Source organism: Mesoplodon densirostris, chromosome 8 (genome assembly GCF_025265405.1).
Source record: "Mesoplodon densirostris isolate mMesDen1 chromosome 8, mMesDen1 primary haplotype, whole genome shotgun sequence".
NCBI classification, from domain to species: domain Eukaryota; kingdom Metazoa; phylum Chordata; class Mammalia; order Artiodactyla; family Ziphiidae; genus Mesoplodon; species Mesoplodon densirostris.
In genome coordinates, this window is record NC_082668.1 from 56866308 (window position 1) to 56884678 (window position 18371).

An 18371-nucleotide genomic window follows, 5' to 3' on the forward strand; every position below is an offset into this window, starting at 1 on the left:
TCTCTCAAACCATATTCCATCCAGGGCCTTCCCCCTCCCATCCTTCCAGTGGCTCACACCAACTCCTTGACTTCACTCTTTGTCTTATGCTGCACATCTAATCCATCAGCATCTCCTGTTGGCTCTACCTTCAAAATACACCCAGAATCCCACCATTCCCTACCACCTCCACCTCTATCTCCTAATTAAAAAAGTGAGTCTGATCATATCACTTCTCAGAAGTCCTCAATGGCTCCTGATTATACTGGAAAAAAGCTCTATTAATGGTTTATAAGCCCTTCTACAATCTGCCAATCACCTATTACCCTATTCCTATTACCTCTCTACCTCACTTTTTCCTTTCTGTCAAACTGCTATCCCTCCACGTTCCTGCTTAGGACTCCATACTAGCTGGTCCATCTACCTAAACCACTCTCCCTGCTCCCGCATTGCCCCCATATCTGCATGGCTACTTCCCTTTCTTCCTTCTAGTCTTTCCTGAAATGTCAATTTCTCCAGGAACACTTAACTTGACCACCTTATTTAAAACTGCAACTCTCGTGCTTGCTTGGGTAGCACATACACTAACATTAGAACAATACAGAGGACATTAGCATGGCCCCTGCACAAGGATGACACACAAATTCATAAAGTGTTACATATTTTTGAGAGAGAATTTTAAAGTAAATGTGGCAAAATATTAACAATATTTGATTCTGGGTCAACGACATATGGGAGTCCTTTGCACAATTCTTGTGACCTTCTAATAAGTCTTAAGTTTTTTCAGAATAAAAGTTAAATTTTTTTAAACAAAAAAAACGAAAATAATTGAACTCCCTTTTATATCTTTCCTGCTCTACTTTTTCTTTCTTGATAGCATTCATCAACTTGTAAAAACTATATAATTACATATTTATTATGGGTTTTGTTTATTGTCTGTCTCTCCCCACTAAGGCATAAGTTTCGTAAGAGCAGACCTTTCTGTCTGTTTTGTTTCCTAGTGTATTCCATGCACCTAGAGCAGTATCTGGCACTATACGCCCAATATTATTCGTTATATTAAAACTTCAAAGGACAGGGGACCATGATTAGACAGTCTAGAGGGAGAATAGTTCCTAGAGATGAAAAAGTATAAGGTGGGACCACTGGAGTACATGGCTGAACCAGTGTGGAAATAAAGTTGACAGGAGATATGGCAGTCGAGGAACTAAGAAACTAACATGTTGCATCAGCTGGGCTGTATATTCGAATGTAGAAGTCAGAATGTAGGTAGACAGAAAGACAGTAAGCCAAGTTCAAGTTATAGCAGGGAAAATGGAGACACAGTTTGCAAAGTGACTAAGATTAGAGGGGATAGTTTATTATAAATGGATGAAGGCCCCACGTTAGGATATTAGGGTATTAGAATACCATAGAAAGTTCTAAGCTAGAAACGAGGCCTACTATGGAAAATTCTTCCTAATACATAGTAAAAAATCAAATCTTCTGTTCAACTTAAAAACAATTTCAGTTAATCTAGATAATTAAATTTTATAAATTCATCCTAGTCAAACAAAACTTGTTAGTGGAAATGATCCTAATTACTATGGCAACTTAGCTACATGGACACAAGTAAATGTTGTTAAAATAAAATATCTTAAATCTTGGGTGACCTATGACAAAAGATTTGATTACTCACTCCTTCTCTTCTCCCATCCACTGATAATAGGAAGCAGGTGTTCAGAGGTGAGGGAGGAGGACTACAATCTAGTAACCCCAATAAATACCTTTCCCAAGTTAAGTAAGTACAGAGGTAACCAAGTATTAACATAATTCCAAGTTCCTTACTGGAAATACAAATTTAGCTTGAATAAATTGCTAGTTCCCAGAAATGGTGAATATGGAGGTCTACTGGACACCTCTGCTCTGAAGTACATGGATCCAAAAACCACAGGTTACTGAACCAAACTTGGGTCCACATGCTGACATGCAGTAAAGCCAATATACTGACACCAGGTTGTGATGAAGGAAAGCATGGCATTTACTGTAGGACATCAAGCAAGTAGTCCAGGGCAACTAGTGCTCAAAACACCTGAAATCCCCACGGGTTTCAGCAAAGCATTTTTAAAGGCACCCTGACGGAGGGGCATCCCAGGGCATGTGATCAGCTCATGTACAATTCTCTGATTGGTTGACGGTGAAGTAACAGGGCGGTGTCACAGGGGTTAACATTATCAATCCTTAGGCACCTATAGGCCTGGGGCTATGTACTCGTGGTCATCAAGTAGTTAATTTCTTCCATTTGGTGGGGGTTTTAGCACCTGTAAAACCACTCAGGAAACATGTATCAGATACTATTATATGGATACTTCATAGAGGAGCTAAAGGAGAGGATATGGGGGAGCGGTCTGTCCCAGGAAGGCCCCATAGGGTCCTGCTCAGTTACACACAGACTAACAACAACAACAGTTTGATTATCAGTTTAAAAAGGTAGTCAATGAAGATGTCTCTTACCTACTCAAATATCTTCAGTGATTACACACAAAATCATATACTCAGTCTTAGAAACTATTCAGATTTGATCAGGACTTGTAAATGTACCTATTTCATATCTAAACATACTTCATGCTTACATAACAGTATACATTCGGCTTACATGTTTTATCTGATATAGCTATATTTATGGAATGTCAGTCAGTAAGCTACAAACTAAATTAGATAAATTAAAATCACATTTTGTTAGTAAAATTAAATATTCTAAAATGATACAAGATCAATTTCAGTAAACTATAAAATTATATAATGTTTTAGAAATCACTAATGTGGGTTTAAAAAAACTGCCATATCTAATATCTAATTATTTTAAAAGCAAGGAGAGGCGGGTGGGGGATGGAATGAATTGGGAGACTGGGATTGACATATATACACTGATATGTATAAAATACATAACTAATAAGAACGTGCTGTATGTAAAATAAATCAAATTAAATTTTTAAAAAAAGAATCTGCTGTATAGCACAGGGAACTCCACTTCGCTGTACAGTAGAAACTAACACAACGTTGTAAAGCAACGATACCTCAATTAAAAAATAAATAAAATAAAAGGGAAAAAGTACAGAAGAAAAAAAGCAAGGACCCTAGAGTCTTTCGTTCTACAGACAACTGTTTTTAGAATAATGATAAAATAACTCCCACTTATTGACTGACCTCTTTCTGTGAGGCAGTACACTGGGAAGTTTTAGGAAATCTCCTGTAATTCCCAAAACAACTCAGAAAGATAAGTATCATTATCCTCACATTAAGGACAAGAAAATTGAGGTTCAGAGATATTCAATAAGTTATCACCAGTTAGTAACATAAAAGTCTGAATTTTTGCTTTTATGCAACACTGCCTCTTAAAATCACTCATTCAACAAATAATTATTGAGTGTCTATTATGTACTAGGCATATAATAGGCATCGCAGAGAGTACGAGGTAAACAAAGATGAATTTGTGTCATTGTAGCCTACCTTCCAGCTAAATCTAAGATGAAAATAAGAGTTATAAACAAATAATTGCAACACAAGGCAATAAGCGCGTATGAAAGAAGTATGCATAAGAATACCACACAAAAGTGGGAGTGTTGAATCCTCTAAGGTAGCAAGCAATCCAAGAAGGCTTCAGTTAGGAGAAAAAATGCTTGGAACATAGTACACCTTATTTAAATATTTGATGTAACTCTTAACTTGAAACTTGAAGGAAGAATGGAGTTTGCCGGTGGAGAATCAAGATAAGGATATTCTAGGGAGAAAGAAGCCGTATTTCCAATACCACAGTTTCAGAAAATACTAAGCAGTTTAGTAGAGCTAAAAAATAAGATGCTTTGGGATAAATTGTAAAGAAGTAAAAACAAGTCAGGTCAGGGAGGTTCTCATGTGCCATGCTAAAAAGAGTTTGGACTTTAGTCTGTAAGAAATTGGGAGCCTTTTCTAGAGTTCAACCAAGTTGCTACTTTACAAAGATTATTCTGTCAAATTTGGAAGAATGGACAACCTTTTCGAAGGCTACCACAGATAGTCCGGGTAGTACAATTTATAATCTCTTTAGCATCAGACTCCTACATCTAATTACCTACCTGACATTTTGAAAATCTCAAAGTGTTGGGCTGCACCCGGCAGACCTACAAGGCCTGCACTTGCCCAGGTTTAAGACCGAAGAAACAGCCTGAGTCAGCAACAGAGACATCAGTGGTTTAATGGATGGGGGAGTTTACACGTCTGAAGCAGGGTCCTGGAGCAATACCCAACCGTGTGCAGTGTAAGGTGGGCAGGACAAGGTGGCAGTAATCGCTCCCAGAGGTTAGGGGAGATTACCAGTTATAGGGGAATTGACGCAGGTGGGGGCATTAGTTACCAAGGAAACCAATAGTGGAGCATGCCCCTCACTGCCCCTTTGATAAGAACAATCACTAGCTGGGGCCTGGGGTGAATACTCACAGGAAGGTCAGTCAGGTGAGTTGGGTGTAGGTGAAGCATGCAGGGATGGAGCAGGGGACATACAGAGAGCAAGAGAACAACGATCCTAAGTGGCCTGACCATACACATAGACACTTCTAGCCTAAATGTCCAAAACCAAAGTCTTGATTTCTCTATCAAATTGTGTGCTCCGTGACCAAATCTCTCAGTAACAGTGCAACCCTGCAAGTTACTCAAACCAGCAACCTAAGTTCATTCTTGATCTCTGCTTCTTAACCACCAAATTATATCCACTTATTATTAATTATACCCCAAATATATCTCAAATCCATTCAGTTCTTTCCAGTTCCATTGCCATCACCAACCCCAAGCCATCAGTGCTCAACTGGAATACTGCAGTAGTTCCCAACTGGACTCTCCTACACTTTCCTTAATATCAGTTCGTTTCCTTTAAGCACTTAACTGTGATTGACAATTATTTTCATCTGTTTACTCCCTCCTATTAGCGTGCCTTCATGAAGTCAAGGACCACAAACGTCCTGTTTATCGCTGTTTTTACTTCAGTACTCTAGCATCAGCCAGGTCAACAGAAACAATATTAACAAAACCCTTTTTTTTCTGGTTGAAAATGATGTGTTTTAAAAGTAATTTGTCTTAATTAACGTTCCATTATAGAACCAAAGAATTATACTTTACAAACTTGAAATTTCTGTACATAGGAATAAGATTTATCGGAGATTAATATATTTAAAAAGCTACTTATTCTACTAAAATAAAAACAAACAAAACCCAACATACACTTACTAAGTACCAGGCACTATTTCAAGTGTTTTACATATATTAAGTCATTTAAGCCTCACAATGGCCTGTGACTTCTTTTATCTCAATTTTACAGATAAGGAAACAAAGACACTTGATAAAGTAATCTGCCCAACGTCTTTCTAATGATCTGTATTCATCGGTGTACTATAGTTGGCACCCTATCGACACTTGTTTAATGTATGCTTTACATTAAAAAAAAAAAGAGAGAGAGAATGGGACGATTCTCATCAATCATGAGCCCTTCTGTAGCGTTTCTCCTTCGAACCAGACTTTAGAAGTTGGTTTGTAAGAGTGAGAGGAGTTAGCTCAGAACTTCTGAGCCGGTTCTTTTTAGTCAAACTGAAGACGTGAAGGTTTTAGAGGCACCCTCCACAAATATGTGGGTGCAATCTAATCCTGAGCAACTCAAAAGACAAAAAAAGTGAGACTCGGGGAGTGAAGAGTGCGGTGGAGCATGGCATTCTGGACTTGGGAACTACCCTCCCCCCACCCCATTTCACCCACTCTTAATTAAAATGCAATTAAATTCCATTCAGCTTTCTATCTCTCACGTAAGAAACTACCAACTTGCCCGCCACGCCACTCCCAGACGGCCACACCTGGTGTATTCGCTGCAGAATCTCCAACTCCCGCCACAGGTTTGGCCTGTGTCCGCCGCAAAGCGGAAGTCACTTCAAAGGGACAAACTGAAAGTAAGAGAGGATAAATACCAGGAATCTAAAACTCCTACGGCGTTCTTAGAAAACTCTTCCTCGACTACCTTTCGCTTCTAACCCTTCTCTCTTCTGCTAGGTTGGTGAAAAGGCTTCACCATAGCCCTGCGACTACTTCCCCGCCCCAAACTCCAAATCATTCAAAAGTTTGTCCTTTCTCATTGGCCAATGAGGCGGCCTGGGTACCTCCCAAGAACTACAATTCCCGTCAGGCGTCGCGGGAAGCAAACGGAGGAGCTGAAATGGGCGGAAGCAAAGCACGTTGGGAACTGTAGTCGGCTGCAAGCCGAAGAGGGCAATCACCCCGCCTTTCCTCGCTGAGGCTGGAGAACCAGGTGTTCGGCTTAGAGCCTGTTACTGCTGAGGGGAGGAGCCAAGTCCTTAAGCAGCAGTCCCCACTTCCCACCACATGGAGAACGAAAATTTTCCTTTACTCCTATAAAGCAATATAAATACTCCTTGAAAAAATATGTTTGTCTTTCCAATACCTCCAGGTCAGTAAAAACTTCCAGAACTCTCCCACCTCGGGCTCCGACTCGTGGGAAAAGGTGGCTCTTTTACAAGTGGGCAAAATGGCTGTCCTCTTAGGTTTATCATTGGCTGTCCTTTGCGTCCTTCAAGGGCGGATACTTACAGCCGATTGGCTCTTTTTCCCTTGTGGGTGGAGAAAGACTTGGCTTGGCTCTCCCGCGGCCCGGGAGGAGATGAAGGGGTGGAGAGAAGGCAGTTTGTTCAGGCATGATTGGATGACCCTCATGTCACTCCGAGGATGTACAACCTATGATTTGTCTACTGCCCCTCAAAGAGAACGAAGAGGCGGGGCTAGTGCGTGGTGGGAAGGGGCGGGATTTTGCCAGCCGTGGCTGCCGCTGGAGCCGGTGTCCGGGCTGGTGATGGGGTTAATTCCCTTTCGTAAGACTCTTATTTGCACCCACCCAGCCCCGCCGTCGCCCCGCCGCGCCGCGCTCCAACTGCCTCCTCCTCCTCCTCCTCCTCAGTAACGCGGGTAAGAGATGCCCTCCCTTCCCCCCTCCAGCTCCCCGGGAATAACGCGCTTCGCTCCCCTCCCCCGCCCGCCAACCGGTAGCGCTAACGGAGAAGGAGGCAGGCAGGGGAGAAGATGTGGTGTGTGCGAAGGTGGCCTTCCCCGCCGAGCGGTCTGCGCTCCAGCCAGGGCCCCGCCGAGGTGCTGCTGCTGCCAGCCTCGCCGGGAGGTCGGGTTCCGAGGGAGCCCCGGTTCGCCTGGCCCGCCGCTGCGGCTGCGACTGCATCTGCATCCAGTACCTTGTGCCCACCGCCCCCACCCGGGGGCCATGTGAAAAGCAAACCCCTCGAGGCCTAGCGGAGGAGGCAGGGGAAAGGTTCCCAAGTCCCTGCCATAGCTGCTGCTGCTTGCTTTTGCAGCCCTAGGGACTCGGGAACCAGCCACAGCAGGCCTGCCCGGAGCGGGTGCCGTGCGTGGCTCTGCTTTCCCGGGTGGCTGGCGCCGGTGCCCCAGGCTCCCCGGCCCACCCCACGGCCGCCACCCCCGGCCTTGCACCCCGAGAATTTTTAGAAAGGAAGTAAGGCATTCCGACCGTTTGGTGAAATGTTAGGTGGTGCGTTTTGCGTGTGGTACCAGAAAAAGCACAATGGGAATATTACAAAGAAAGTTGAATGACTGTCAGTGCCACGGACTTCGGGGATCAGATTTACACACTTTATGGGTGAGGCTTAGGCTCTGCCCCCCAGATTCCTGTGTGATTGAAGTTTTTCGTCGCTCTCTTTTTTTGTTGCTAGGTGCAGAGGAGAGTGCCTCTGTTCTTTGAGCTTGCTCTTATGCAGAAACAAACTGTTGAGGCCATCAGGTCCCGCGTATAATTGGGGTAGCAAGTCAACTAAGTAAAAGACAAAGAGCTTAGTAAATAGCAGATGATTTTTCTGAAAAAAAAATGTGTGTGTGTGTGTATATATATATGTGTGTGTATTTGTATGTATGTATATAACTCTCTGAGGTTATGGTTTGCCTGATTGTAATTCTGAAGAAACCCTCTGCTTTTAGCCTAAATGTCTATGATTGCAAGAACTTTGGAATAATGAAAAGATGGTTAAAGTCAAACTGGCAGCCCACCTACTTGTAATATTTGAAACAGTAAAATCTGTGTAATATTTAACATAGTAGGATACCAGTGTGACTAGGTTAATTGGACACACCTCAGCTTAACAAAATTTGACATATTTGGCCATATTTGAGAGGGAATGCTAACAAAATTTGACATATTTGGCCATATTTGAAAGGGAATGCTTCTTTCTCACGCGTTGATTGAGTGCTCATCTTTTCAGTCCTTGCTTCTTTGTGGGGGGTGAATATGTTCTTAAATAATGGATTCTATAATTTGTTGTAGACATGTCTGTAATCAGAGGTAAAACCCCGGGCCCAGTCCTGAGGCTTACTTGTTACCAGAATAAACTTGGGTTCTGAAGAAATATCTGAGTTTTGACTAAGCATTGGACCATTTCTTCAGGGTCTGAGAAGACTATAATGGCTTAATGATCTTCCATATTCCATAACTAATATACCTAGATAGAGAATTGACATAGACCCACAGATTCAGGACCTGAAAGAAATTTGGATGGTGTGTTAGAATTAAAAAATGAAACCCTGAGTATAACCCTGAAGGGTAAGTCCCCTCAACTCCCCACAAAAAGAACCCATAGCATACATTACTCAGCATAGCATTTTCTAAAACTTGTTGGGTAATTGTTAAATTACTATAATGCTCTCAGATCTCATGTGCCTTATGTACAGAAAGGGCTGATGAAAATGTAGGAGGCTTCTGTATTCTCTTATTAGCTGCAGGACTCCTCTATGAGCCTCAGTTCAGTTTCCCCATCTATAAAATGGGGGTGGTTCTGCTTAACTCACGGAGTTGTGAGGATTAGAGATGAAGTATGTAAAGCCTCTCACATTGTGCCTAACACATAGTATGTATCAATATGTTAAATATTAACTGTTGTTATTTTCACACATTAAGAGAATGAGTTTGTTTCTCAAACGCACACGGTATTATTGTTGGAGCCTCAGAACATGTTCTGTTAGTGAGGAGTACTGTGGGGATTTTCGTTTATGTTGTGACTTTAAGTGCAGTTTGTAATTAGCCATTTTCAAAGGGAAAGGTTTGTGAGAAATTGGTCATCAGGTACAAAAGAGTTATTTATTCTACAAGAGATTTTTTAAAATAATATTTTGGAAACATCTAGTCTTTGTTGTTTTATTTATTTTTATTATTATTATTATTTTTTTGGCTGCGTTGGGTCTTTGTTGCTGTGCACAGGCTTCCTCTAGTTGCATCGAGCCAGGGCTACTCTTCATTGCTGTGTGCGGGCTTCTCATTGCGGTGGCTTCTCTTGTTGCGTAGCACGGACTCTGGGTGCACAGGCTTCAGTAGTTGTGGCTTGTGGGCTCTAGAGTGCAGGCTCAGTAGTTGTGGCTTGCAGGCTCTAGGGTGCAGGCTCAGTAGTTGTGGCGCACGGGCTTAATTGCTCCGTGGCATGTGGGATCTTCCCGGACCAGGGCTCAAACCTATGTCCCCTGCATTGGCAGGCAGATTCTTAACCACTGCACCACCGGGGAAGTCCATATAGGAGATTTTTTTTTTTTTTTTTCAGTAAAATGCAGGTGTTTGTTGACTATTTCAAATGGATTATCTGGAATAAAAGTATGTGGTAAGTTATTTTAGTGATAAATCATTGTAATATCTTTTAAATTTTATTTAGCTGATGTTTCAAGATCAAGTTTATATACTTGCTATCCACATTCATTGTGCTACCAGGGGCAAGCAACTCTTTATAGTGTTAAGATTAAGCAAGTTGTTTGAATTCGTTATGGCCATAGGCTTACTACTGTTTTGTTGCTGTTTTTAATTCTCATTATTTATCAGTTCTTTTTTTTTTTTTTTTTTTTTTTTACAAATTTAATCAGTTATACATATACATATGTTCCCATATCCCCTCCCTTTTGCGTCTCCCTCCCACCCTCCCTATCCCACCCCTCCAGGCGGTCACAAAGAACTGAGCTGATCTCCCTGTGCTATGCAGCTGCTTCCCACTAGCTATCTACCTTACATTTGGTAGTGTATATATGTCCATGCCGCTCTTTCACTTTGTCACAGCTTACCCTTCCCCCTCCCCATATCCTCAAGTCCATGCTCTAGTAGGTCTGTGTCTTTATTCCTGTCTTACCCCTATGTTCTTGATGACATTTTTTTCTTAAATTCCATATATATGTGTCAGCATACAGTATTTGTCTTTCTCTTTCTGACTTACTTCACTCTGTATGACAGACTCTAGGTCCATCCACCTCATTACAAATAGCTCAATTTCATTTCTTTTTATGGCTGAGTAATATTCCATTGTATATATGTGCCACATCTTCTTTACCCATTCATCCGATGATGGACACTTAGGTTGTTTCCATCTCCGGGCTATTGTAAATAGGGCTGCTATGAACATTTTGGTACATGTCTCTTTTTGAATTATGGTTTTCTCAGGGTATATGCCCAGTAGTGGGATTGCTGGGTCATATGGTAGTTCTATTTGTAGTTTTTTAAGGAACCTCCATACTGTTCTCCATAGTGGCTGTACCAATTCACATTCCCACCAGCAGTGCAAGAGTGTTCCCTTTTTTCCACACCCTCTCCAGCATTTATTGTTTCTAGATTTTTTGATGATGGCCATTCTGACTGGTGTGAGATGATATCTCATTGTAGTTTTGATTTGCATTTCTCTAATGAGTAAAGATGTTGAGCATCCTTTCATGTGTTTGTTGGCTGTCTGTATATCTTCTGTGGAGAAATGTCTATTTAGGTCTTCTGCCCATTTTTGGATTGGGTTGTTTGTTTTTTTGCTATTGAGCTGCATGAGCTGCTTATAAATTTTGGAGATTAATCCTTTGTCAGTTGCTTCATTTGCAAATATTTTCTCCCATTCTGAGGGTTGTCTTTTCGTCTTGTTTATGGTTTCCTTTGCTGTGCAAAAGCTTTGAAGTTTCATTAGGTCCCATGTGTTTATTTTTGTCTTTATTTCCATTTCTCTAGGAGGTGGGTCAAAAAGGATCTTGCTGTGATTTATGTCATAGAGTGTTCTGCCTATGTTTTCCTCTAGGAGTTTGATAGTGTCTGGCCTTACATTTAGGTCTTTAATCCATTTTGAGCTAATTTTTGTGTATGGTGTTAGGGAGTGATCTAATCTCATACTTTTACATGTCCCTGTCCAGTTTTCCCAGCACCACTTATTGAAGAGACTGTCCTTTCTCCACTGTACATTCCTGCCTCCTTTATCAAAGATAAGGTGACCATATGTCCGTGGGTTTATCTCTGGGCTTTCTATCCTGTTCCATTGATCTATCTTTCTGTTTTTGTGCCAGTACCATACTGTCTTGATTACTGTAGCTTTGTAGTATAGTCTGAAGTCAGGGAACCTGATTCCTCCAGCTCCATTTTTCGTTCTCAAGATTGCTTTGACTATTCGGGGTCTTTTGTGTTTCCATACAAATTGTGAAATTTTTTGTTCTAGTTCTGTGAAAAATGCCATTGGTAGTTTGATAGGAATTGCATTGAATCTGTAGATTGCTTTGGGTAGTAGAGTCATTTTCACAATGTTGATTCTTCCAATCCAAGAACATGGTACATCTCTCCATCTATTTGTATCATCTTTAATTTCTTTCATCAGTGTCTTATAATTTTCTGCATACAGGTCTTTTGTCTCCTTAGGTAGGTTTATTCCTAGATATTTTATTCTTTTTGTTGCAATGGTAAATGGGAGTATTTCCTTGATTTCACTTTCAGATTTTTCATCATTAGTATATAGGAATGCCAGAGATTTCTGTGCATTAATTTTGTATCCTGCAACTTTACCAAATTCATTGATTAGCTCTAGTAGTTTTCTGGTAGCATCTTTAGGATTCTCTATGTATAGTATCATGTCATCTGCAAACAGTGACAGCTTTACTTCTTCTTTTCCCATTTGGATTCCTTTTATTTCCTTTCCTTCTCTGATTGCTGTGGCTAAAACTTCCAAAACTATGTGGAATAAGAGCGGTGAGAGTGGGCAACCTTGTCTTGTTGCTGACCTTAGTGGAAATGGTTTCAGTTTTTCACCATTGAGGACGATGCTGGCTGTGGGTTTGTCATATATGGCCTTTATTATGTTGAGGAAAGTTCCCTCTATGCCTACTTTCTGCAGGGTTTTTATCATAAATGGGTGTTGAATTTTGTCAAAAGCTTTCTCTGCATCTATTGAGATGATCATATGGTTTTTCTCCTTCAGTTTGTTAATATGGTGTATCACATTGATTGATTTGTGTATATTGAAGAATCCTTGCATTCCTGGAATAAACCCCACTTGATCATGGTGTATGATCCTTTTAATGTGCTGTTGGATTCTGTTTGCTAGTATTTTGTTGAGGATTTTTGCATCTATGTTCATCAGTGATATTGGCCTGTAGTTTTCTTTCTTTGTGACATCCTTGTCTGGTTTTGGTATCAAGGTGATGGTGGCCTCGTAGAATGAGTTTGGGAGTGTTCCTCCCTCTGCTATATTTTGGAAGAGTTTGAGAAGGATAGGTGTTAGCTCTTCTCTAAATGCTTGATAGAATTCGCCTGTGAAGCCATCTGGTCCTGGGCTTTTGTTTGTTGGAAGATTTTTTTTTTTTTTTGCTGTACGCGGGCCTCTCACTGCTGTGGCCCCTCCCGTTGCGGAGCACAGGCTCCGGACACACAGGCTCCGCGGCCATGGCTCGCGGGCCCAGCCGCTCCGCGGCATGTGGGATCCTCCGGGATCGGGGAACGAACCCGTGTCCCCTGCATCGGCAGGCGGACTCTCAACCACTGCGCCACCAGGGAGGCCCCTGTTGGAAGATTTTTAATCACAGTTTCAATTTCAGTGCTTGTGATTGGTCTGTTCATATTTTCTATTTCTTCCTGATTCAGTCTTGGCAGGTTGTGCATTTCTAAGAATTTGTCCATTTCTTCCAGGTTGTCCATTTTATTGGCATAGAGTTGCTTATAGTAATGTCTCATGATCTTTTGTATTTCTGCAGTGTCAGTTGTTACTTCTCCTTTTTCATTTCTAATTCTATTGATTTGAGTCTTCTCCCTTTTTTTCTTGATGAGTCTGGCTAATGGTTTATCAATTTTGTTTATCTTCTCAAAGAACCAGCTTTTAGTTTTATTGATCTTTGCTATCGTTTCCTTCATTTCTTTTTCATTTATTTCTGATCTGATTTTTATGATTTCTTTCCTTCTGCTAACTTTGGGATGTTTTTGTTCTTCTTTCTCTAATTGCTTTAGGTGCAAGGTTAGGTTGTTTATTCGAGATATTTCCTGTTTCTTAAGGTGGGATTGTATTGCCATAAACTTCCCTCTTAGAACTGCTTTTGCTGCATCCCATAGGTTTTGGGTCGTCGTGTCTCCATTGTCATTTGTTTCTAGGTATTTTTTAATTTCCTCTTTGATTTCTTCAGTGATCACTTCGTTATTAAGTAGTGTATTGTTTAGCCTCCATGTGTTTGTATGTTTTACAGCTCTTTTCCTGTAATTGATATCTAGTCTCATAGCATTGTGGTCGGAAAAGATACTTGATACAATTTCAATTTTCTTAAATTTACCAAGGCTTGATTTGTGACACAAGATATGATCTATCCTGGAGAATGTTCCATGAGCACTTGAGAAAAATGTGTATTCTGTTGTTTTTGGATGGAATGTCCTATAAATATCAATTAAGTCCATCTTGTTTAATGTATCATTTAAAGCTTGTGTTTCCTTATTTATTTTCATTTTGGATGACCTGTCCATTGGTGAAAGTGGGGTGTTAAAGTCCCCTACTATGATTGTGTTACTGTCGATTTCTCCTTTTATGGCTGTTAATATTTCCCTTATGTATTGAGGTGCTCCTATGTTTGGTGCATAAATATTTACAATTGTTATATCTTCTTCTTGGATTGATCCCTTGAGCATTATGTAGTGTCCTTCTTTGTCTCTTCTAGTAGTCTTTATTTTAAAGTCTATTTTGTCTGATATGAGAATTGCTACTCCAGCTTTCTTTTGGTTTCCATTTGCATGGAATATCTTTTTCCATCCCCTTACTTTCAGTCTGTATGTGTCTCTAGGTCTGAAGTGGGTCTCTTGTAGACAGCATATATATGGGTCTTGTTTTTGTATCCATTCAGCCAGTCTGTGTCTTTTGGTGGGAGCATTTAGTCCATTTACATTTAAGGTAATTATTGATATGTATGTTCCTATTCCCATTTTCTTAATTGTTTTGGGTTCGTTATTGTAGTTCTTTTCCTTCTGTTGTGTTTCTTGCCTAGAGAAGTTCCTTTAGCATTTGTTGTAAAGCTGGTTTGGTGGTGCTGAACTCTCTCAGCTTTTGCTTGTCTGTAAACGTTTTAATTTCTCCATCAAATCTGAATGAGATCCTTGCTGGGTAGAGTAATCTTGGTTGCAGGTTTTTCTCCTTCATCACTTTAAGTATGTCCTGCCACTCCCTTCTGGCTTGTAGAGTTTCTGCTGAGAGATCAGCTGTTATCCTGATGGGGATTCCCTTGTGTGTTATTTGTTGTTTTTGCCTTGCTGCTTTTAATATGATTTCTTTGTGTTTAATTTTTGACAGTTTGATTAATATGTGTCTTGGTGTATTTCTCCTTGGATTTATTCTGTATGGGACTCTCTGTGCCTCCTGGACTTGATTAACTATTTCCTTTCCCATATTAGGGAAGTTTTCAACTATAATCTCTTCAAATATTTTCTCAGTCCCTTTCTTTTTCTCTTCTTCTTCTGGAACCCCTATAATTCGAATGTTGGTGCGTTTAATGTTGTCCCAGAGGTCTCTGAGACTGTCCTCTGTTCTTTTCATTCTTTTTTCTTTATTTTGCTGTGCAGCAGTTATTTCCACTATTTTATCTTCCACCTCACTTATCCGTTCTTCTGCCTCAGTTATTCTGCTATTGATCCCATCTAGAGTATTTTTTATTTCATGTATTGTGTTTTTAATCGATGCTTGATTCGTCTTTAGTTCTTCTAGGTCCTTGTTAACTGTTTCTTGCATTTTGTCTATTCTATTTCCAAGATTTTGGATCATCTTTACCATCATTATTCTGAATTCTTTTTCAGATAGACTGCCTATTACCTCTTCATTTGTTAGGTCTGGTGGGTTTTTATCTTGCTCCTTCTCCTGCTGTGTGTTTTTCTGTCTTCTCATTTTGCTTATGTTACTGTGTTTGGGGTCTCCTCTTTGCAGGCTGCAGGTTCGTAGTTCCCGTTGTTTTTGGTGTCTGTCCCCAGTGGCTAAGGTTGGTTTAGTGGGTTGTGTAGGCTTCTTGGTGGAGGGGACTACTGCCTGTGTTCTGGTGGATGAGGCTGGATCTTGTCTTTCTGGTGGGCAGGTCCACGTCTGGTGGTGTGTTTTGGGGTGTTTGCGGACTTTTTATGATTTGAGGCAGCCTCTCTGCTAATGGGTGGTGTTGTGTTCCTGTCTTGCTAGTTGTTTGGCATAGGGTGTCCAGCACTGTAGCTTGCTGGTCGTTGAGTGAAGCTGGGTGCTGGTGTTGAGATGGAGATCTCTGGAAGATTTTCGCCGTTTGATATTATGTGGAGCTGGGAGGTCTCTTGTGGACCAGTGTCCTGAAGTTCGCTCTCCCACCTCAGAGGCACAGCACTGACTCCTGGCTCCTCAATTTGGGATGATTTGTTGTCTATTCATGTATTCCACAGATGCAGGGTACATGAAGTTGATTGTGGAGCTTTAATCCGCTGCTTCTGAGGCTGCTGGGAGAGGTTTCCCTTTCTCTTCTTTGTTCTCACAGCTCCTGGGTCTCAGCTTTGGATTTGGCCCCGCCTCTGCGTGTAGGTCGCCGGAGGGCGTCTGTTCTTCGCTCAGACAGGACAGGGTTAAAGGAGCAGCCTCTTCGGGGACTCTGGCTCACTCAGGCCGGGCGGGAGGGAGGGGCACGGAGTGCGGGGCGAGCCTGCAGCGGCAGAGGTCGGCGTGACGTTGCACCAGCCCGAGGCGCGCCGTGCGTTCTCCCAGGGAAGCCGCCCCTGGATCCCGGGACCCCGGCAGTGACAGGCTGCACAGGCCCCCGGAAGGGCGGTGTGGACAGTGACCTGCGCTCGCACACAGGCTTCTTGGCGGCGGCAGCAGCAGCCCCAGCGTCCCACGCCCGTCTCTGGGCTCCGCGCTTTCAGCCGCGACTCGCGCCCGTCTCTGGCGCTCCTTTACACGGCGCTCTTAATCCCCTCTCCTCGCGCACCAGGAAACCAAGAGGGAAGAAAAAGTCTCCTGCCTCTTCGGCAGCTCCAGAGTTTTCCCGGACTCCCTCCCGGCTAGCTGTGGCACATTAGCCCCCTTCAGGCTGAGTTCTCGCCGCCAGCCCCAGTCCTCTCCCTGCGCTCTGACCGAAGCCCGAGCCTCAGCTCCAGCGCCGCCCGCCCTGGCGGGGGAGCAGACAAGCCTCTCGGGCTGGTGAGTGCCGCTCGGCACCGCTCCTCTGTGCGGGAATCTCTCTGCTTTGCCCTACCCAGGTATGTGGGGAGTTTCTTGCCTTTTGGGAGGTCTGGGGTCTTCTGCCAGCGTTCAGTAGGTGTTCTGTAGGAGTTGTTGCACGTGTAGCTGTATTTCTGGTGTATCTGTGGGGAGGAAGGTGATCTCCGCGTCTTACTCTTCCGCCATCTTACCCGGAAGTCCTATCAGTTCTTAAGTGTTTCTTTTCTGTGGTACAACATGCCAGACACACTGTTCCTTTCTCCTCCCAGGCACTTTTTTTTTTTTTCTTTTTGCGGTATGTGGGCCTATCACTGTTGTGGCCTCTCCCGTTGCGGAGCACAGGCTCCGAATGCGCAGGCCCAGCGGCCATGGCTCACGGGCCCAGCCGCTCCGCGGCATATGGGATCCTCCCAGACCGGGGCACGAACCTGTATCCCCTGCATCGGCAGGCGGACTCTTAACCACTGCGCCACCAGGGAGGCCCTCTCCCAGGCACTTTTGAAAACATACTGGGTCTTCACACATAATAGTGTCCTTGGAGTTTGTACAGTGAGACAAATTTAAAGTTAGCCTGAAAACAGTTTTATTATGAAGCCTTCTGACAGTAATTCCAGGCCAGGGTTCAAGGCAGCTAGCTACACCTTATGCTGAATAGCGAGCTGAAATATATAATGTTATGGTGGACCTTCGAAGTTACTGAACCCAGTACAGTTGGATGCTCCTTCGAGGGACATTAAATGGCAGCAGCGTAGAAAATTTTGTAAATTGAAATACACTTTTTCAAATATTACTCAGAAGACAAGAATTGCCAAGTAATGAAAGAGATGTTCTTGTACTGGCACTATAGAACACATAATTATACCCGTTTGAGTTAATGTTAAGTTTTGTGGGTTTTTAAAATAAATATATTTATTTTTATTTATTTTATTTTTGGCTGCATCGGGTCTCCGTTGCTGCGCGCGGGCTTTCTCTAGTTGCAGCGAGCGGGGGCTACTCTTCGTTGTGGTGCGCAGGCTTCTCATTGCAGTGGCTTCTCTTGTTGCAGAGTACGGGCTCTAGGCACGTGGGCTTCAGTAGTTGTGGCTTGCAGGCTTTAGAGCTCAGGCTCAGTAGTTGTGGCGCATGGGTTTGGTTGCTCCGCAGCATGTGGGATCTTCCCAGACCAGGGATCGAACCCGTGTCCCCTGCATTGGCAGGCGGATTCTTAACCACTGTGCCACCAGGGAAGTCCCTAATGTTAAGTTTTAATTCCTTAGAAATAAAGAAGCACTGAGAATTGATAACACTTTTATTTTTTCCATTCTTGAAAATGTTACAATAATAAATCCTTAAGACTGATAGGTTTATATTATATTGTTGCTATTTGCATTAGAAAATCTCACTATTAACACTTTCATGATCTATTGTAAATATGTTGGGCAGCCTGTATGTCAAAGAGGTGTGGTTCCAAATGGTAGTGAACTTTTCAGATAGCACTTGCTGCTCCAGACCACAGAATCAGTACACTATCTTTTCAGTCATATCTACATACAGTGATGATAACTTACTACTTATAACTTAAGATGAATAAACTAAGACGGTTATCATAAAGAGAAGGGAGCGTGTCAGTTTTTTCTCGGTATAATAGTAGTCTTTTTCTAAAGGAGTAAAATAATTTTCCCACTTGATCCCTGTGAATTCTGATAATGCTTACTAGTAATACAGACATGGGCAAAGAGTCAAAGCATATAATCAAACAATTTTATTAAGTTAACTTTGCTTTCTAAATAAGGATATGTTATATAATAACAGATTTGCTTATACCTGATAAGTATGTGTATTTTTCTAGGATTTGATTCAATAGTTATTGGCTGATGGTTGAAATAAGAGATGAGTTATTTAATCCTGGCTCAAAACTAGTTC

The 18371-nt window shown here is 42.1% G+C and overlaps 2 protein-coding genes and 1 non-coding gene across 4 annotated transcripts in view; 2 read left to right on the forward strand and 1 right to left on the reverse strand.

The window, feature by feature from the left end:
- Positions 1-6016, reverse strand: part of ZRANB3 (zinc finger RANBP2-type containing 3) — a 263915-nt gene extending 257899 nt beyond the window's left edge. For both annotated transcript variants that reach the window (XM_060105906.1, XM_060105905.1), the window contains exon 1: positions 5835-6016. The gene's annotated coding sequence lies outside the window, so the exon portion shown is untranslated. The remainder of the gene's footprint in view (positions 1-5834) is intronic.
- LOC132495568 (U6 spliceosomal RNA) lies at positions 540-646 on the forward strand. Its single transcript, XR_009533298.1, has one exon. It is a non-coding gene; the product is annotated as a U6 spliceosomal RNA (small nuclear RNA).
- Positions 6017-6796: 780 nt separating the features above from the next.
- The window catches only part of R3HDM1 (R3H domain containing 1), a 187082-nt gene continuing 175507 nt past the window's right edge, over positions 6797-18371 (forward strand). The window contains exon 1 of the mRNA XM_060105816.1: positions 6797-6954. The gene's annotated coding sequence lies outside the window, so the exon portion shown is untranslated. The remainder of the gene's footprint in view (positions 6955-18371) is intronic.